At 41.3% G+C, this 22,226-nt stretch overlaps 1 protein-coding gene across 1 annotated transcript in view; it reads right to left on the bottom strand.

Moving 5' to 3' along the window:
- Positions 1-22,226, bottom strand: part of GABRG3 (gamma-aminobutyric acid type A receptor subunit gamma3) — a 666,707-nt gene that overhangs the window by 420,945 nt on the left and 223,536 nt on the right. The window lies entirely within an intron of this gene.

Here is a 22,226-nt window from a genome sequence, read left to right as displayed (position 1 = left end):
GCTGAGCTGGCATCTTCTCTCTGGCCTTCTCTGTCTCTAAGAGCTTCTGCTTATTACAGATGCTCCCAAAGTCTAGGTAAGCTTCATCTTTGCTCATCAATGTGTCACTAACTGCCTGGTCTCATTTGCATTTTCAACATGAGTGTGCAGAGGTATCTGCACCCGCATTTGGCCTGTGGTGTCCTTGTAGCCCGTCTCTGCCTCCTTCATCTGTGTCATCTACAGGATCAGCAACTGCTGCTGGTGTTATTTGTAACATGCTGCAAATGAGTAAAGGTCTCCTTAGAACATCAATATAGCAGAAATCTTTGCATAATCTCCTTGATATAGTGCAGGTTTATGCTAGTGAATTCCCTCAGTTCATTAAGCTACATGTAAATGTGACTGAGACCAAACTTGTATCTCTTCTGGGGCTAGTAAACTCAGCTCAGAAAAAAAAAAAAAAAAACACCATAAATTATTTTTAATTTGCACCACTAATCCAGGGTAACAACAGACCTTCCCCAGTGCTCAAAGAGCAACCAGGAGAGAAGATTCAGCTCTGTGGAATTCATCCTCAGGACTAGAAAAACATAGCAAGCCTGATGTCCTTGCAGAGGGTCACTGTGTATGTTTATCCATCATGAACAAGCCATTGCAAGTCACGCACTCCTGACCCAAGGGACCCAGAATGTCCTGGTCTTTGCCGTGTGATTTGTGCCGGAGATTGTAGACTTTCATTTTCACATGCATGTTCTGCAAATGGGTTTAATAACACAGGGTCAGAAAAGAAGAGGAAAACGGAGCCTCTGCCAGTTAATAACATGAAGGGTTCTTAGGGTCCTGGCAATGTGAGGGGAGAAGTTAGAAGAATCTATTAAGAAGCCACAGAGGGCCTTGATGGGGTCAAAGTTTGCAGAAAGTTGAATTGCATGGAAGTGCGGAGAAGGTTAAATGGCATGAATGGAGCGCATCAGGGAGAGCCCCATCCCTCCTTCCAATTCTGGCACTTAGGAAAAGCACTGGTGAGTACACGAGGACTGGCTGAGAGCCAGGAGAAGTAGGATAAGGAGCAGTGTTGGAGGCAGGCTGGGACATAGCCTTCTGTCCTAGCCTGAAACTGTGTCCAGTCCTTCTACACAGGATTTCCTGGAATCAGGACAACTAGAAGTGAGGCACAACTCACAACCCCAACTCATTGAGTCCCCTCAGGTCCCAGAGGGCTGCTGCATGTTCTCAAGGCCAGAAAAGTCAGAGGACGTGTTCCCACCAATGGCCCCAGGAAAAGAGAAGCCAGAGAGCTCTGAGGCTCCTAAGTCACCCTGCCAAGAGTCTTGCTGACTCCTCCTCCTGCAAGATTTCTGACCTCTGACGGTAAGAAATGTCAGCTGACTCTTTGTATTTTTTTAAAGATTTGTCTATTTTAGAGGCAGTGAGAGAGAGAGAGAGAGAGAGAGAGAGAGAATCTGGATCACTTCCCAAATGGCCTCAATGGCCAGGGCTAGGTCAGGCCAAAGCCAGGAACCAGGAGGCTCAACTAGGTCTCCCACATGGTTTCATGGACCTAAGCACTTGAGCCATCCTGTGCTGCCTTCTCAGGGCATTAGCAGTGAGCTGAATCAAAAGTAGAGCATCTGGGACATGAACCAGCACCCATAGGGATGCTGGTACCACAGGCAGCAGCTGAACCCACTGAGCCATAGCACTCATCCCCAGCTGATTCTTTTCAAAGACATGTTGGAGAATGTGACATGTGGTTAGGACACTGGCAGATTTACCTAGGACAAAAAACTGAGGGAAATGGGAAGAAATACAAAGCATGAACCTGAGAGCTGCCCCTTCACCCTTATGCATGTATTTACACACAGTATCAATGATGTCACACATGTAGATAGATAGGGTTCAGAAATTCATTCTAATACCTAACTACAGAATTTGGACTTTCTGGTTTTTGCTTTATGTCTTTTCAGAAGAGGAAGCAGGTAGCAGGGAAGCACTGTTAGAATCACTTACTTGCAGCAAATGCACCCGATGTAAGAATGCTTTCTGCTAACGTGCCTAGGAGGCAGAGGCTGCCAGCTCAACTGCTTGGGCCTATCACCCATATAGGAGACATAGATGGAATTCCTGGTTCTTGGCTTGGCAATGGCCCAGCCCTGGCTTATGGACATTTGGGAAGGAAATCAGCAGATAAAAGGTCAGCGTTTGTTTGTCTGTCTGTCTCTCCTACTGCCCCCTGACTCCATCTCTCTCCCTCCCTCCCTATCTCTTACTCTGCCTTTCAAGTAGATGAACATAAGTTTTAAAATATACATTTAAAAAAAGAAGAGTAGGCAGGGGCAGGTAAATGAAGTTCTTCCTACTGATTGCTCCCTTTCCTCAGAAAGGAGGAGAAAGGTGTCACCTCTCCAATAGGGCCTCCACAAGCCCCTCAGACACCTTCTGGTGTTCTCTCAATACCAGTGGGGAGGGTTTCCTCAAATGCTGTTTGTTGAAATACATCAAGTACCTCCTACCAAAAAAATGGATATGAGATGTGAGTGTTTCAAATGGACTCATGGTCAAGTAATTTTAGGAACTCTTAATTAAATGAAATTACTGTAAAAGCTAAGGAGGCTATATGTAACTTTCTAATTCACTTACCTATAAACTATACCATATATTTTTCAGTGGCAAGATTCAGCTGTTTTTTCCAGATGTGCAGCTTTCACAAAACTGAAATGTTGAGGTAGGTGCTATAAGTCCCCAGATACCTACATTCTTGAGGTAAACTTTGCCTTTAGATGAAGCCAACACTCACCTGGAGACTCTGTTCCCAGGATGCCCCTTGCCAGCATTCATGGTGTTGTCTGGGTATTTACACTACCTCACCATGGCCATCTCCTAAAGCCATTAATCCTGAGCCTGAGCCTCACACTGACTTATAAATGTCTCTCATGGATTACCAGTCATTTCACATTCCACATTTAATAATATTGCTGCTCCCTTGACTACTTTCACTGCATAACTAGCACTTTCCATCTGTTTTACAAACAATCACAATGTGTTCAGTCTTCACAGTAGCACTATAGAATCAGTTCTGTTGAGCTGTTAGGAGATCAGTTGGCAACAAGAGGGTGAGTGACTTTTCCAAATTGCCTTGGTTGACTGAGAATCAAAAAAAAAAAAAAAAAAAGAATTAATGTGGTCAAAGTCTGTGTTTTTAAGTGAAAAAAGAATACTGATCTACTTTACCACATAGGTGGTAATAGCAGACTGTTTCACGAAAAGGGTATCTAGAAACACTCAATAATAAACTGCGAAATAAACTGCAGAAACCTTAAGGTTCCACTTTGGCTAAAACTCTCTTCCATGACGCGGTTGGAACTAAGTACACAAGGAAGCAAAGACCTTCTGCATTTTTCCCACACCCATGCAGCCTGGCCCACTCTTGTCGAATTTGTTGGGTCTAGCAAAGGAGCTTGAAGGCAGGCACGGCTGTGAAATGTTACAGGATGGACGTAAAGTTTTCAAAGTTTTGGTTTTTGGAAGTATAATTTCATGTAATGGATTTCCTGTAAGAAGTTTTGTTCATAAACATTAAAGTTTCTAGAAGACCATTGTTTTAGACTAGCCTTGTGCACTAAGTCCTGGAAGACCAGACCAAACAGAACGGACAACTCATGTTGCATGTACTTAAAATAACTTTGAAACGAGCCAGTATTCATATTTAAACAGCATGACATATCACTTCTCGGCCTTTTGGCTAAGATCAAGTGTAAACAGCATGACAGGGGTCAGCGTTGTGGGTTATTAGGTAAAGCCACGGCCTGCGACACAAGTACCCAATGTGAGCACTGGTTCGTGTCCCAGCTGCTCCGTTTCCCATCTAGCTCCCTACTAAGAGCCTGGGAAAAGCAGTGGAAAACAGCTCAAGTGTTTGGGCTCCTGCTACCCATATGAGAGACCTGGAAGACACTCCTAGCTCCCAGTTCCTGGCTTTGGTTTGACTCAGCCCTGGCCTTTGCAGCTATCCGGTAAGTGAACCAGCAAATGGAAGACAGCTCTCCTACTTTCCCTCTCTCTCTGTAACTCTGACTTTTTTTTTTTTATAAAAAAGAGGCCGGCTCTGTGGCACTGTGGGTAAAAGCCCTAGCCTGAAGCGCCCACCAGCATCCCATATGGGTGCCAGTTCAAGTCCCTGAGGCTCCACTTCTGATCCAGCTCTCTGCTATGGCCTGGGAAAGCAGTAGAAGATGGCACAAGTCCTTGGACCCCTGCACCTGTGTGGGAGATCCGGAGGAAGCTCCTGGCTCCTGACTTTGGATCAGCTCAGCTCTGGCTGATGCAGCCATCTGGGGAGTGAACCAGTGGATGGAAGACCTCTCTCTCTCTGTCTCTACTTCTCTCTGTTACTCTTTCAAATAAGCAAAAATAAATCTTAAAAAAAAAAAGTAAGACAAAGAAACAGACAAGCAAAACAATTCGCAGGGTTTTTCCATATACAAAAGCATGTCATGAGCAAACATGGATAATTTGACTTCCTCTTTTCCAATTTTGATGCTTTTCTTTTTTTCTTTCTCCTCCCTAATTGCTCTTGCTAAAATTTCCAGTTCTACATTGGATAAGAATGGTGAAAGTTGATATCATTGTATTGTTCTAGATTTGAGGGGAAATGTTTTCAGTTTTCCCCCAGTCAGTATGATATTGAATGTTGGTTTGTGATAAGTAGCCTTTTTTGAAGAATGTTCTTTCTACATCTAATTTGAGGGGGTGTTTTTTTTTTTTGTTTTTTTTTTTTTTTTTCCGACAGGCAGAGTGGACAGCGGGAGAGGGAGACAGAGAGAAAGGTCTTCCTTTGCCGTTGGTTCACCCTCCAATGGCCGCCGCAGCCAGTGCACTGTGGCCGGCGCATCGAGCTGATCCAAAGCCAGGAGCCAGGTGCTTCTCCTGGTCTCCCCTGCAGGTGCAGGGCCCAAGCACTTGCGCCATCCTCCACTACACTCCTGGGCCACAGCAGAGAGCTGGCCTGGAAGAGGGGCAACCAGGACAGAATCCGGTGCCCCAACCGAGACTAGAACCCTGTGTGCCGGCGCCGCGGGTGGAGGATTAGCCTAGTGAGCCACAGCGCCGGCTGTTGAGAGGGTTTTTACCATGAAAGGATGTTGAATCTTATCAAATGTTTTCTCTACATCTATTGAGATGACATTATGGTTTTTGTTCTTCATTCTATTGATATGATTTATGACATTTATTGATCTATGAGTGGAGGATTATCATTATGTTCTTAGAATTTATATATCACATTGAATTTATTAAAGACTAATTAAAAATTAAAATGAATAAATAAATGAATAAATTTTTAAAAACCCACAGGGAACTCCAGTTTACCTGTATCAGTATAATAAGCAAGTTAATTCTGTTTTAACCCTGTAAGAAAAGTAAACTGAAAAAAAAATCTGCATTTTGCTCTGTTTCTGCTTTCTTCAGCCTTTTTCTTCCAGTAAGTCCAAACTTCCCTGCTAAGTTCATTAGAATACTTATTTTATTTTGCAGAATGAGATGTTGCCTGATTCTAGAAACACAATTAAAATCCTATTTGATTTTCTTTCTTTTTTTAAAAAAAGATTTATTTTATTTATTTGAAAGTTACAGAGAGAGGTAGAGACAGAGAGAGAGAATCTTCCATCCGCTGGTTCACTTTCCAGATGGCCACAATGGCTGGAGCTGTGCCTATCCTAAGCCAGGAGCCAGGAGCCTCCTCCAGGGCGCCCATGCAGGTGCAGTGGCCCAAGAACCTGGGCCATCCTCTACTGCTATCCCAGGCCACTGCAGAGAACTGGATTGGAAGAAGAGCAGCCTGGACTAGAACCGGTGCCCATATGGGACGCCAGCACTTCAGGCCAGGGCCTCAACCCACTGTGCCACTGAGCCGGCCCTAATCCTATTTGATTTTCAAAGTAAATTTGTAGACATTTTGTCTTTTTGACATAACCCTCAATATGAACCCCAGTGAAAAGAAGCTAAAACTGCATGAAATCTCCAGACGACGGACAGCAGCTGCCTCTTCTTCTAACAGTTGTTCTATTTTCTCTCCCTTATTATTGAGTAGGTTGAGGAGTCTTCTCCATTGGTATTTTCTTCACCAAATATTCAAGCTATTAATATGTCTTCACTACACATTTGGCTTAAAATAGATCTTCTTATGAAACATTAGATTATAATGCAGAAAAGATAGTAAAAAAGTTATAGAAGAATTTAAAAAGCCTTAATTAAAGTGGACACAAAGCATTGAGAGAGGCACAGCTAAACAAAATGTAGTCTACCCATACAATGGGATAGGCAAAGATTTTTTTGGCTATTCCCCCAAAAACACAGAAAAGAAAAAGTAAAAAATGGGCAAATGGAATTATATCAAACTAAGAAGCTTCTGCAAAGCAAAGGAAGCAACTAAAAGAGTGAAAAGATAAGCTACAATATGGGAGAAAAATATGTGCAAACTACTCATCTGCCAAGATTTAATATCCAGGATATTTAAGTAACTCAAACAACTCAAAAGCAAAAGTAATAATATGATGAAAATGAGAACAAATGATCTGAATAGACATTTTTCCAGACAAGATTTACAGATGGCCCACAAACACATGAACAAATGCTCAACATATTAACCATCACAGAAATGCAAATCAAAACCACAATGAGTTACATTCTCATCCCAATTACAACGGCCATTATAAAAAGGTGGAAAATAAATACTGGAAAGGATGTGGAAGAAGGGGAATTTTTATACACTGTTAGCAGGAATGTAAATTAGTACAGCCATTATGGAAAGCAGTATGGCTATTCTTCAAAAACCTGAAAATAAAACTACTGTATGATCTTGTTCTCCCACTTTTGTGCATATATCAAAAGAAAATGAAATCATTATATCAGAGACAACTGCACACCCATATTTATTGGAATACTATTCAAAACAGCCAAGCTATGAAATCAGCTAAGATGTCCATCAACTTACCAATGGATACAAACAAGATAGTAGGGGTGGGTGTTGTGGCACAACAGGTTAAGCTGCCTCTTGGGATACCTAAATATCTGGAATCAAGTTCTGCCTCCACTTCCAATCCAGCTTTCCACTAAGGCACACTCTGGGAGGAAGAAGCTTATGGCTCAAGCACTTGGGTCCCTGGCATCCATGCAGACCTTCAGGGAGTTCCTGTCTCCTGGCTTGCCCCAGCCCTTTATTGTTGGCATCTGAGTTGTGAACCAAGAGCTGGAAGACTGAGCTCTCTCTCTCTCTCTCTCTCTCTCTCTTTCACCCTCTCCTTCTCTCTCTCTCTCCCTCACTCCCTCTCCATCCCCTCTTCCTTTATGTCACTCTGCCTTTCAAGTACATAAGAATAGATAAATACTTTTTAAATGTGATAGATAAGAAGATATTTCAAATAGTTTATGGAAAATTGAATTAGAAGATAAAATTTATATTGGCAGAAAACATTTTGAAATCCATATACACAAAGGGTTTTCAAAAAGCTCATGAAAAATCTGAATGGGAAAAAACCATGCATGGATTTCAAAAAATTTTATACTAAAATAAGCTTCTTTCTTCCATGAACATTTTAACATACCATCATAAACACACAATGGAATACTGTTTTACCCTAAGAAAGAATCAAATTCTGCTATTTATGGCAACATGAATGGAACTGGGGGGACAGAATTTTTAATCAAATAAGGCGGGCCCCAAAACACAAGTATTGTATATTCTCACTCATTAGTGGAAGCCAAAAGAGAAAGATCCCTTAGAAAGAGATAAGAGAGGCCACTAGAGGTTAGGAACAGCAGGGGATGTGGAAGAGACAGGGTGGTTACAGGTACCAAAACATAGTTGGAGTGAGGAAATAATTCTAATCTTCTCTAGCACAGTAGGGTAACTACCATTGAGTTTGAAGTATCTCAGTACATTGAAATGATAATATTTGAGGAGATGGAAAAGCTCATTACCCTTATTTGATCATTGTACATTATATACACACAATACTGCACCTTGCAAATAAGTACAAATAAATGTCAAACATTTAAAGATTTTAAAATGGCTATGAATATTTTCTTTATAATACCCTATGATAGGAGAAAATACCATCTCAAAAACAATACTGGTGTAAAAATATTCCCTGTAAAACACATTTCATAACTAGGACCCGAGTTACGTCTTTCCCCCAAATATCTAGTGTATGCTTGTAAACAAAGACAATATTTTCAGCTATCATATATACACACATAAAGGGAGGTAAATAAAAGAAAACAGGCCAGAGTATCAGGTATTTTATCGCCTAAATACATGATAACTGAGTTGAAACTGCAACACCAAAGTCTTTAACTCCCATTGGTGGATCTAGTTGGGTCATGTTCATGTTCCACTACATCTCTCTGATCTTATCAGTCTCTCTATGGAAGTCAGCTATATATACTCACATGGGTTGATTTTCTCTAGACTTGACTTTAGCTTAAGAAAAATCACAATTTACAGACTAATTCTCTTTTCTTCCCTTGTGTTAGTCACCATAGCTTCCTATTCTATTTAAACAAAGAAAAAGAGGAGCAAAATGGTCTGCAACAGCAAATGTGAATTAGTTATAGGTCCTTGGCATGGCAGCTCATCCAGAAGTAAGTCAGATGTGCTACCTGGCCTGCAGGAGAACATGTTCAATGGGCAGATAGATGATAATAACTCATGCAAGTTCATGGCTATATAGTAAGTCCTGCAGAAAGGCACAGTGAACAATTCTATGCAAATTTTAGATGGGAAGAAGGAGAGAATCCAGTGAGAGTGGATGTGACTAATTCCAATTACATTTTGCAGAAAGTTTGGTAGTATTTAGGTAGCCAATCTATTTAAAAAATTATATCAGGGCAGGTGTTGTGACATAATGGGTTAAGCTGCAACCTGCAATGCCAGCATCCCATATGGGTGCCGGTTTGAGTCCAGCTGCTCTACTTTGATCCAGCTCCCTCTTATTTTCAGGAAGAATAGTGGAAGATGGCTCAAGTCCTTGGACTCCTGGACCCATGTGGGAGACCTAGATGAAGCTCCTAGCTCCCAGTTTCAGCCTAGCCCAGCCACTGCTGTTGCAGTCACTTGGAAGGCAAACCAGTGGATGGAAGAGCTCTCTCTGTCTGTCTCTCTCTCTCTCTCTGTGTCTTTCTCTCTCTCTCTCTGTAACTCTGCCTTTCAAATAAATAAAATAAATCTTTAAAACAAGTTATAATTTTGAATTTTACTGTCAAGTCAATGATGCAGAAAAAATATTTTATCTAGTCATTTTTCAATATGTCAATGTACAGTTGCAAAGTAATAGTCTTTAAACTTAATTCAACATGACTATAATATAAAAGGATTTTTTTTAAAAGTTGTTTGCTGGTTTACAGTATCTAAATTTAGCTACTCTGAAGCATATGTGCTTTTAGGACAGGTCTGCCTGACTCATGTATTATTTGTTTCCTAAGCAGTATTTTACTCTTACATCAACATCTTGTTTGTCCCATCTTGAACGGCCTCTTTCATTTCCTGCTAAGTGTTTCATTTTTATGTAACCTCAATATAAGCTGTTGAATAATAAACAATGGTGGTGCTTTTTGATCTAGTAACAGGTTGGACAGAAGCACAGACAGGTCAACGCCTGGAAAGCCTTGGGCTTCTCTTTGGGCACTCTGAGTCTCAGTTTCCTTCTCTGCAACACAGGCTTCTTATCATCGCTCCCCAGAAGGTGCCTGAGTGAGTGCCATGTAGGGAACGTGTGGAGCCAGGCCATGCTAAGATTTCAGCAACTGGTAGCTCTTATCAGTCCACCCACATAAATTGCAGTTCACCCCATGAATTGTTACTGAAGTCCTCAGCCTCACTTCTTCTTAAGATCAGTTTTCCTGAATTTAACCTGCCAGAAGCACAGAACACCCATTAGAAACAGAGGAAATTGCTACAGAAAATTCCACTGAAAGCATCATGTAAGCTCAACTAACCCTCCATTCAGGGATGGTCGATACAAATAACAGCGTATGGTTTGGACGAAAGAGGGGCACAGGAACAAGGGCAAATAATCTGAAAGTTTATTCCCTTGAGCTTGTTTATCAGAGGGTATCCCAGGAAAGCTTGTTTTGCAACCACATACTCAGAGGGGTCCAGACCACCAGAAATAAGAAAAGTTGGAAGAAACCAATCAAAGTTGGATTTTTGAACACAGAATGTATAAAGATATATACAGCAAGCAGGAAATCCCCTCCAGTTCCCTGTTTTCCACAAACTGGACACTCTCCTAACCCTTGCTATAAAAGCACTAGGGAACTGTTTCTCTGAGAGGCAGTTTCATTAGGAAACCAAACCTTGCCACTGTTTCCTTTACTTGTCATGAGTAAAGCTGTCCCCTGAGCAACCCCTACTTGAGGCTAATTATTTGGTGACATTCCAAGTGATCAGACCCCTTGTGTCTACTAACGCAGAGCACTTTATATTCAATGAACTCTCTTTGAAAAGGCAAAATATAGAAAGCACACTAACAAAAGAGTGTGATTATATCTTTCAATACAGCATGGGAATAATAAATGTTATTTATGTGCGCTTTTGATTGGGAGCACATGGAACATTGCATTAGTGCCTGTGGCCCCATGACTTAATAAAGGTGAAGCCCACGGCTGGTTTTTCAGCGGTAGCACTAAAGATGGAGGTAGCAGATGCTTTAGGTGGGGCAAGGTGCAGACTTGAACAATGCAATGCTCAAGAGTGGGCCTGGGGACGGCGCCATGGCTCACTTGGTTAACCCTCTGCCTGCAGCGCCGGCACCCCATATGGGCGCCGGGTTCTAGTCCCGGTTGCTCCTCTTCCAGTCCAGCTCTCTGTTGTGGCACAGGAAGGCAGTGGAGGATGGCTCAAGTGCTTGGGCCCCTGCACCCACATGGGAGACCAGGAGGAAGCACCTGGCTCCTGGCTTCTGGCTTCGGATTGGCACAGCGCGCCGGCTGCAGTGGCCATTTGGGGGTGAACCAATGCAAGGAAGACCTTTCTCTCTGTCTATCTCTCACTGTCTAACTCTGCCTGTCAAATAAAAAAAAAAAAAAAGAGAGAGAGAGAGTGGACCTGCTCACCCTTGAGGTTCCCACACTGTCTCCTTTCCCACATCTTTTTCTACCGCTAGCTCACAAATCCACAAAAGTATACTTTGCAGGCTAAGATGGGTACAAGTATGTCTCCAACCCTTCTTTTACTTCTACTTTCTGGCAAACAGAAAATTATACTGAGGGGGACAACTTGATTGTGTACCTTCTGAGGACTTTGGATAGATCACTATGGAAAGTAAATGGGTGAAAACAGGGACGTGGCTGATGACTCTCGCCCAGCAAGTCTCTGGCAGGGCACAGTCCTCCTTGCCCCTTCCAACTAGATGCTGAGTCCCTGGAGGGGCATCTGTGGGATCTGCACATGGCACTTCTTTCAGGGATTTGGGGGACACCATTCTTCCCACTTCACTGGCATTTGGCTTCTGCAATGTCAGTGTTATACATTCAACTTGAACTGCCCATGTGCACATCATCCCCTGCCGGCATTTTCCTGAGAACAGGCACTAAGCGTTAGTAACTGTTTTATTGCACTCATCCGTCTTCAATGAAAGTGTGTATGCATGTGAACTTGAGCATGCATGTGGCTGTGTGTGTGTGTGTGCCTGCATATATGTGTGATGGAGAAAGAATGCATACACCACAGACATTCTCAAGCTGGGACAAGACAGAGAGATGTGCCCTTGAAAATTATGGGCTGAAATATGGTGGAACAAGTGTTCGGGAGTTCCTTACTTCTAAATGCATTTATTTTAGCATTTATAAACTAGAGACTGTGTGTGATCAGAAACAGAGAAGTTCCAAAGGAATTATAAGTGTTTGTTGAGGCTGAGAAGAGAGGAATTCCCTCCTTTCCTGCTTCGGCTGCCAGTCAACATTCTCCTCACCCTTGGGGGACCCATCAAAAATGATCTCATCCACAAGCCCTCAGCTTCCTTCCTCAACTCCCTCTGTCATGGATTGAATTGTATTTCTCCAAAGTCATTCCCGACTCTGTTTTAGACAGTCCACGAATGGGTGTAGCAGATGCGCTGGGGAATGACACAAGTGGTACCCATGTCTCACAGGCACACCTAGCATCTAGGCGAGCTGGCACTCTGGACTGGCATTTGGGGAAGAGGCATGAGACACAAGGTCAGACAGGATCAGGGAACACAATGTCCTTGGCTTTGGGTGAGTTGTCCTCTTCTCTTCTCCTCGGTTAATCTTTCTACAAATGGGGGATGCTATTTAGAATCTTTCTATGATTCCAGTTGACCTCAAGATTGAAATCAGGTTCCTTGTACCACTCATTCACTCATCCACTCCGCAAATATTGGTCACATCCATTATGTTCCAGGCATACTGTAGTTGGCAGAAAATCCCAAGTAGGGAAAAAAGAAAACAGGACAAAAGACCAGAGGCTCATGTTCAGCATATTCTAAATCCCAGAGCCCTTCCTGGAGCCTGCCCCCAGCACAGTCACAATACATGGGTGCTCTCTCACATTCCCCCTCTTTTCTGGATGAATTCCTCTCTCAGATTTTCAGTGTGACATCCCCTTAATGCAACTTGCAAGACTTTTCAGCACATGCTCCCTCCTCTCTCTCATTCTCTCTCCCACTTCCTACATCTACCCCATCTCCTTTTTCTTGCTATATTCCTCTGTCTTCTCTCTTCTTCTCTTTCTCCTGTGAATCTTCTTTCTTCTTCCTTTCTCCCACACACATCTCCCCCATTCTGTCTCTTTTTCTGCTTCCTCATTTTCCTCTGCCATCTCTGTTGCCACTCATCCCCGCTTCTGTCTCACCCCCTGCACCCGTACCAGTGTGCTCAGTGCTCATGCCCTGTGTTTTATGAGAGTCTGATGATGCGCCTTCTCAGCTGGCATTGTCTGTCTGCTCAACTTTACTGAATACTTCCTCATCTTTCTCTGTCCACACTTAAGATATCTGAGCCATGCTCTGAAGCTTTATATCCTGAGGTCACAGCACACCGCCAGGTACTCAACAGAAAACAATTTCTTTTTAGACTCTTCTGTGGAAGGCAAAACAGATTCAGAGGCCAAGCAGCAGACAAGGGCTGAAGACAAATACTACTTTCTCCTCTCTACTCAATATCTGTTTGTATTAATGGGAATTTTTCCAGGGCAGCTGCACAGGGATGTCTGATTTGTATCAATATACAGAATGCAGGAGAGGCTGTTCTCTGTGTTTCATACCGTATGGATGAGATAAAAAGCTAGAGACAGTTAAAAGGGTAGGGGAAAACAGACAAGACCAATTAAAAAAAATTAGAATGAAGTAAATCTTGAGGTCTTAAAGACTTTTGTGAGAATTGATTGATCAGTGAAGAACAAAGAGGCTTGAGTCTAGCCCAAGGCCAGTTTTGGTTGGCAAAGCAAAACTGGAACACCACAAGGCCCTTATTCGCATATGAACTAAGGTTGCTCTCGCCACATGGGCAGAGCAGCAGTTGCCACAGAAACACATGGTCCTCAATGTGCAAACGACCCTTTTCTGACCCTTTATCAGACCCTTTATAGGAAACTTTGCTGATCTCCTATAAGAGGTTAAAAAAGGTCACTCCTTTACCTTCTAATCCAGAACCTAGACTATTGAATAGGGACATCTCTCCTTGTTGTATTGTGTGATATGTCTCCCACATCTGGAGAAATGATGTAGCATGTACCTCCTGACCCAGAGCAGAATCACTCTTGAGTCTAATTCACAGGCCCACACTGAAAATACATCTGTAATTTTCTCATTTTATTTCATGTCAAACTTCCAATAGGGAACATATAATTTAAGAGTTATGAGAGTGTTTCTAATATGGCTCATAGAAATCTACTTTATATAACAGCCAGATGATTTGTTGTTTGAAGGAAAGCCATTCCTGTCCCATATAAACTAAATTTAACATGTCAATAGCCATGTGTGGCCCCGGCCAGCCAATAAAGCCTCACTGAGTTATACCGGCTGCAAGGTCTCTGTATTGTGGTCACAGAGCAGCTGGTAAACACTACTTTTGTTTTTTTGTTTGTTTGCTTGTTTGTTTGAAAAAGTCAAAGGCAATATCCCAGGATTATGGAAGGAAAGGAAATGAGTATGAACAGTGGAAGGAGGGGAGGAAGGAAAGAATAAAGAAAAGCACATATTTTTTAAAAAAGGAGAGGAGAAGACAGGGGAGGGGTGGGGAGGGGAAAGGAAAGAAGAAGGGAGGGGGAGGGGAGGGAGAGGGAGGAGGAAGGGAGAAGAGAGGGGAGGAGGCAGCTCAGCCACAGAAATTTAAGAGGTGGATAATTTCACTTGGGGCTAGAGTCCTCCCCCTCCCAATGGAGATCCGTTCTGTTCTATCCAGGCATCATCAGATAGAAATCAAGTTAACCCTGGCATTGAGATGTGGTCTGGAAAATCTCATTTTGTTGCACTAAGGGACAAATCCACTTTAAAATAAATGTACATTGGAACCAGACCAAAATAATGACTGCCCTTAACCGCACAATCAAGAACAAAGCAGTGTGTCAACATGTGGTTCTTTTGTTTGAATAACCTTTGACTGTATTTATCCTGAATGCTTTCTTTCCAGACATTTATACAGAATGCATACTTGATATTTACTCCTAAGTGTCACCACAAGCCCAACTGTGAACTTTTCTGCTGCTTCGAAAAGGCATCAGCAGTGAGAGACCCTCCCTCTAGGGCACACACCGTTGCTTCCTCACCTACAGGACCTTAAAGATCAGGTAAACAGATGTTTGAGGAAAAGAGCAGTTAAAGGACATGGAGAGACTGTAAAAAAACAAATAGTGAAAAACAACAAAGTGCTTAAAATTCACTCCATGAGTTCAAGAGTAGAGTGGAGCTATCAGAAGATAGATTCTGTGTAATTAAAGATAGATCAAAATATTTACCCAATATAAACAACAGAGAAGACAGTCCATCAAATAAGCAAATAAAAGAATGCAGTCTTGAAGGGCTGGCACTGGGGCAGAGCAGGTAAAGCTACTGTCTGCAGTGCTGACATCACACATGGATGCTGGTTCGTGTCCCGGTTGCTCCAATTCCCATCTAGCTTTCTGCTATGGCCTGGGAAAGCAGTAGAAGATGGCCCTAGTACTTGGGCCCCTGCACCTGCATGGGAGACCCGGAAGAAGCTCCTGACTCCTGGCTTCAGATCAGCTCAGCTCCATCCATTGTGGCCAATGGGGGAGTGAACCAGTGGATGGAAGACCTCTCTCTCTCTCTGTCTCTCCTTTTCTTTCTGTGTAACTCAGACTTTCAAATAAACAAACAAAAAAAATCTTTAAAAAAAGAGAATGCAGTCTGAGGAAACTATACAAAAACTTTGAAAGAATTAATATTCATTTCATTGCATATATCAAAAGAACGGAGTGTGTGTATTGAAAAAGTATTCAATAATGGATGAAATGGATGAAAACTTCCAAATGTGTGGGAAGACATGCCTACAGATTGAAGAGTTTAAGCAAACCTTAATAAACTCAAAGAAATACATATCCACAAACATCATTATAAAAAGTAAAGTAAAACATCCAAAAGCAGCCAGAGAGAAGCGAGACATTGCATGCTGGCAGATAACCAATTCCAATGACAACACAGTTCTCATCTGAAATTAGGGATGTTAGGAAGAAGTTGTACAACATGTTACAACTGCTGGAAGAAAACAAATGTTAACTGTGAGTTTCATATCTGGTAAAAAATACCTCCTAAAATAAAGAATTAATAAAAACATTCTCAGATAAAGAATAATTCAACAAAATTATGGTTAGCAAATTTCACTTAAAAATAGCTAAAGAAGGTTGTCAAAACAGGAAAGACATAGTAAAAAGAAAGCTTGGAACTTCAGAAAATAAAGGAGAACATGGGAATGAGTAAGAGGAAATATACAATTATGATTGACAACCCAAGTTCTCATGAGTTTCTAAAATAATATGTGATGTCCTAATCATAACACTGTATGACTGGGTGCTTAGCATATGTATAGGACATAGCTGGCCGGCGCCGCGGCTCAATAGGCTAATCCTCCGCCTTGTGGCGTTGGCACACTGGGTTCTAGTCCTGGTTGGGGCGCTGGATTCTGTCCCGGTTGCCCCTCTTCCAGGCCAGCTCTCTGCTATGGCCAGGGAGTGCAGTGGAGGATGGCCCAAGTTCTTGGGCCCTGCACCCCATGGGAGACCAGGATAAGCACCTGGCTCCAGGCTTCGGATCAGCGCGGTGCGCCAGCCACAGCGCTCCGGCCACAGCGGCCATTGGAGGGTGAACCAACGGCAAAGGAAGACCTTTCTGTCTGTCTCTCTCTCTCTCTCACTGTCCACTCTGCCTGTGGGAAAAAAAAAAAAGGGACATTGTTCAAAAAGTAAGGAGGGTATAGGAAACTAAATGAAAGAATTCCTACATTTTACTCAATGTGGTAAAACACCAGAAGTGTTACAAATTAATTATGCATATTGTAATTCCTAGAGAATACATAAAGAAAACCATACAAAACAATATAATGAAAAATAAGAGAAATAAATCAAGATGTAATCCTAAAAAGTATTTAAGTAACCCATGCCAAATAAAGAGAAGTAGAGAGATATTTAATAAATTAAAAACCTATATTCCATTTGAGAAATGTCTGTTCAGGTCTATTGCCCACTTTATAGCTGAATTGGTTGTTTTGTTTTTCAGTTTTTTGAGCTCTCTCTCTCTCTATATATATATGCAATATTAATCCTTTGTTGGATTAATCCTAAGTTACTTGCAAATATTTCCTCCAATTCTATTGGCTGTGTCTTCACTCTGTTGACTGCTTTACTTGCTATGCAGAAGTTTTCTAGTTTGATATAACTCTACTTGTATAGTTTTACAGTGGTTGACTTGTCCTTTGGGGGATCTTACACAAAAAGTCATGGCCTATACATGTCTCTTAATGTATCTCCTCTCGCTGCATTATAAATATTTGATGTTTTAAGGTCATACATTTAGGTCTTTGATCCCTTGTATGTAGAAGCTAAAAAAAATGTACTAAGTCTGTATATGGAATAGTAATCACTAGAAACCACAGGGAAGAAGTTATGGTAAGGTTTGATAATGAGAACCAAATCAAAGTTAGATAGAAGGAATACGTTCTCACTGTTACACACCACAGTGGGGTGACTACAGTTTATGATAATCTGTTACATATTTTCTAAGCAAACAGAAGACAGAAGAAGTACCAAGATTTCAACCATAAAGTAATGACAAAATAGAAAATGCTGATTACCCTATTTGATCAGTACACATTGTATAAATGTATGGGAAACTTATAAAGCACTCCATGAATACATAAAATTTTTATTAATAAAAGTTTAAGAAACAAATATATTAAATATGTTACATGAGAAAGAAAATAAAAAATATTGCAATAACAGACTTAGATGTCAATATATTATAATATATTAATAATAACTCATTGTAAATATATCAAACAACATAGCAAGACACAGGCCTGCTAAATCAATCAAAACATGATTAAATTAAGAGCTGTCTATTAGAGATTCACTTCAAATTCAACAACATGGTTTAAAGTAAAACTATAAGATACACCACATAAACATTAGTTTTAAGAAAAAACAGGGGGTGGTATTGTGGCATAGTGGTTTAAAACTGCCACCTGAAACACTGCATCCTATATTGGTATCAGTTTGTGTCCTGGCTATTGCACTTCTTTTTCAGCTCCTTGCTAATGGCCTAGCAAAATTAGCAGAAGATGGCCCAAGTATTTGGACCCCTGCCACCCATGTGGGAGACCTGGATGAAGCTCTTGGCTCCTGGCTTTAGCCTGGGCAGCCCTAGACATTGTAGTCATTTGCAGAGTGAATCAGTGGATGGAAGATCTCTCTTTATAGCTCTCCCTCTCTCTCTCTCTCTCTCTAACTATTTCAAAAATAAAATAAATCTTTAAAAAAAGCAGAAGTATGTATATATTAATATCTCATGAAACAGACTTCAAAGAAAATTGCTAGAAACACAAATGGACAATAATAATTATAAAAAGATCATTTCATCAGGAAGATATAATAGTTTAAAACATTATGCACCAAACAACAGGGCATCAAAATGAATTAAGCAAAAATTAATGGGCCTGAAGGAGAAATATATAAATTCACAACTATCATTGAAAACTTCAAAGTGCCACTGAAGCAACTGACAGAAATATGAGAAAGAAAATCATCAAAGACAAAAAAGAACTAACCAAGTCAATCTACCAAGAGAATTTAATTGACAATTAAAGAAAGTGCTATCCAACAACAGTAGGTTATCACATCCTCCCTTACTCTATCCCACAACAACTGTCAAACATTTACCAAGACATCCCTCATCCTGGGCTACAGAATAAATCTCAAGAAATTTAAAGTAATCGAAAGCATTCATACAAAATATTCTCTGGCCATAAAGAAATCAAAACAGGAATTTAAAAAAAGACAACAAGAAATGCTCTGAGCATGTGAAAATTAAAGAACATACTTCTAAATAATCTTGAATAAAGGGAATATATCAAAGAAAAACTTTTGAAAACACAGAATTAAATGGAAATGAAAATATGCCATGTCAAAATATGTGGGATATAGCCAAAGAAATGCTTAGAGAAAAATTCAAAGCAGTAAATGCTTACATTACAGCTGATGACAGGTCTCAAATCACTAACCTAAATTACTACATCAACAAGTCTGGAAAAGAAGAAGAAAGCAGATGCAGAGAAAACAAAAGAAAAAATACTAAATATAAGAGCATGAATCAATAATAACAAGACTGGAAAATATTGGGAAAAAATTCAAAGCTGGTTCTTCAAGTCAAAACAAGTAATAAATATGTAACAAGAATAATATAGCAAAAGAGAGAAGAAACAATTCATCGAGAGCAGGAGTGAAAAAGTGGCTATTCCTTTAGATCAAGCTTCCACTAAGAAGATAATGATTGGCCGGCACCGTGGCTCAATAGGCTAATCCTCCGCCTGTGGCGCCAGCACACCAGGTTCTAGTCCCAGTCGGGGCACCGGATTCTGTCCAGGTTGCCCCTCTTCCAGGCCAGCTCTCTGCTATGGCCCGGGAGTGCAGTGGAGGATGGCCCAAGTGCTTGGGCCCTGCATCCGCATGGGAGACCAGGAGAAGCACCTGGCTTCTGGCTTCAGATCAGCGAGGTGTGCCAGATGCAGCGGCCATTGGAGGGTGAACCAACAGTAAAGGAAGACCTTTCTGTCTGTCTCTCTCTCTCTCTCACTGTCCACTCTGCCTGTCAAAAAAAAAAAAAAAAGAGCCGGCGCCACGGCTCAATAGGCTAATCCTCCGCCTGTGGCGCCAGCACACCAGGTTCTAGTCCCAGTCGGGGCGCCAGATTCTGTCCCGGTTGCCCCTCTTCCAGGCCAGCTCTCTGCTGTGGCCAGGGAGTGCAGTGGAGGATGGCCCAAGTGCTTGGGCCCTGCACCCCATGGGAGACCGGGAGAAGCACCTGGCTCCCGCCATTGGATCAGCGCGGTGCGCAGGCCGCGGCGGCCATTGGAGGGTGAACCAACGGCAAAAGGAAGACCTTTCTCTCTGTCTCTCTCTCTCTCACTGTCCCCTCTGCCTGTCAAAAAAAAAAAAAAAAAAAGGAAAAAGAAAAGAAGATAATGATTAATAATGATTAAGACATTAAGACAATGAAAAATATTATACTCATACTTTTAACAATTAAAGATAAGTGAACCAATTACAGTTCCAGCTGCTCCACTTCCTGTTAATTCACCTGGGAAAGAGTAGAAGGTAGCCCAAGTACTTGGACCAACCCCTGCCACCCATGCAGGAGTTCCAGATGGGATTCAAGGTTCCTGGCTTTGGCCAGGTCCAACAGCCATTGAGCTACTTGGGAAGTGAACCAGCGGATGGAAGATTTCTCTCTCTCTTTCTCTCTCTCTCTCTCTAACTCTGCCCTTCAAATAAATGAAATAAATTTTTAAAAGAATAAAATTGTAGAGTAGCATGTGGATATACATGCAAATAAAATACATAGAGTGTGTCAATAAAAAGGTATGGAAAAATGGGATCAAAAGATCAGCTTGTTTTAGTGCAAAAATTTTTTAAATCCAAGCAGTTTATTTTCAGAACACACATTTCCCATGAATGTTATGAAGGCTTCTTGTATTAAATAAATATTAAAATTGTCTAAAATTGAGATACTTTGGTAGTTAACTGAGCTCACCCATAGGGATAGCAGCAGGATGATGTGGGTGAGTGACAAGGCAGAGGGGCAGGAGTTCTTCTTCTTGCATACTATACTTCTCTTCTACTTATGTCTCTATTTTTCATGGATTACTTTTGAAACTCAAATGTTTGTTTTTAAAATAAATTAAAGATAATTGTAATACATGCTTCCATACTCACGAAAGTACATTTCAACAGGTTTTTAAGGTCTAGAACCATTTCTAATCACCCTTTTACCTCCTTCAAAATAATAGTTTTGGTAATTAAATGTGCAGTGTAGCAGAATAAATCAACGAGGCTGGATCCAAGCTGCCTATTTCTCAAGCAGCTCTCGCCATCCTCAGTTGTGCAACCTCGGGCAAGCTACTCAGCCGCTGAGTTTCCCAGTTCTGGCTATCATCTCTCAGGGCCGGGAGCTAAATGTGCACTGCAAAACAGTGTCTCTCCTTTGGTTTTGTTTTCTTTTCTCCTTCTTAGACTTTCTAAGGTGCAGGGATATTAGAATAACATTTTTGTATCTTATCATTGAGAAATAAAACAACATGATTAGATACATAGTAACAGAAAAAGAAGACCGCTTCTCGCACATTTAAACACTGACTGATATTTTCACTGTCAGTAGGGAAAAAAACTGAAAAACAAGTGTCGTTTGTTAAAAAATATTTCACAAAGTAGCAATCAAGGATTTAAATAAACTACCACCAAGGCTCTCTTCCCTAGGAAGAATCTATCATTCTTATTGAAAACTATAACTAAATCACAAAAACAGAAATTTTATTTTCCTTCTATTGTTTTTGCTCTCTGTAGCTTGACCTTACACTAAGACTGCATCTATAGCCTTCAAAGGATGGTTTTCTAGGTTTCTGGTAAACATCAGATGTTCCTCAGCTGCCTGAACTTGCAGCAGACCATTTCTGCAAAATAGGCATCCTATTCATGAGACTACTGAGACTCCACACCACCTGGCCCCCAGCAAGGTCCCTTTTGATTCCCAGCAGTTGCAAATGCAGCTACTGAACAGCATGACCAACAGGACACTCGACTCCGGCTCAAGTGTCTTTCCAGCCTGCCAGCTAAGTGCTCCCTCATGTCATCTCATTCAATTCTCAGTACCACATTGAGAAACAGGAATGGTTACCACCATTGTATAGCCCTGCAACAGAAGCCTTGAGGTCTGCAAAGCCTAAGGCTTTCATGTGGTAGATCCATAGTGAAAACCGCATCTGTCTGACCCCTGGATACATGCTTTTAAATTCATTAAACATAATAACATAGCCTGATCAAACATGTACAATTCATTGATTTCACTGCCAAAGTCTTGAGTATTTCAGAATAATTTCTCAGGTCTCTAGTATTTTATATACGTAAAACGTGAAGAAATGCACATTTGAGTATCACCTAACAGGATTAGAGAGTGGGAGTAAATTACTTAGGTCTCAGCCACCTGGTCTGCATGCCAGCAGAACTTGTGGCCCATAAAATCAACTGGAGATATTGTGAACAGAACATGGTACCCGGGACTGCCCCTTGAACTGATGCGAATTGTGCCTAGGAATATGCATCCTGTCTCCTCCAGGTCATTCTAATTATCCATGTCTACATTCAATTTCATTGCTTTTCACTTACTAATAAGTCTTAATGGGGGTCACATACTTTTCAGTTATATTCAACTGTATATTATAGTGGAAATTCCATACCATAGTGATGTTTAGGAATTTACTGTGTATTTTTATGGGCAGAACTGGACAGGAAAAATTTCTGGTGAAGACTGAGAAGAGAAGGAAAAGTCTAGCAATATCTTCGATGGGACAAGGACATAAGCCTCAGGCATTTTAGGTTCTTGTTACCCCGCTTACCCTTGTCTTCTTTCAAGAGACCAATTCAGTCTCACATCCTGTGTTATTCCCCACCCCACCCTCTGCATTCTTCCCCAAGTCTGGAAGCCAGTGGGCCAAACTTGAAG

Source organism: Oryctolagus cuniculus, chromosome 12 (genome assembly GCF_964237555.1).
Source record: "Oryctolagus cuniculus chromosome 12, mOryCun1.1, whole genome shotgun sequence".
Lineage (NCBI taxonomy): Eukaryota > Metazoa > Chordata > Mammalia > Lagomorpha > Leporidae > Oryctolagus > Oryctolagus cuniculus.
This window is presented reverse-complemented; position numbering and strand designations above follow the sequence as displayed.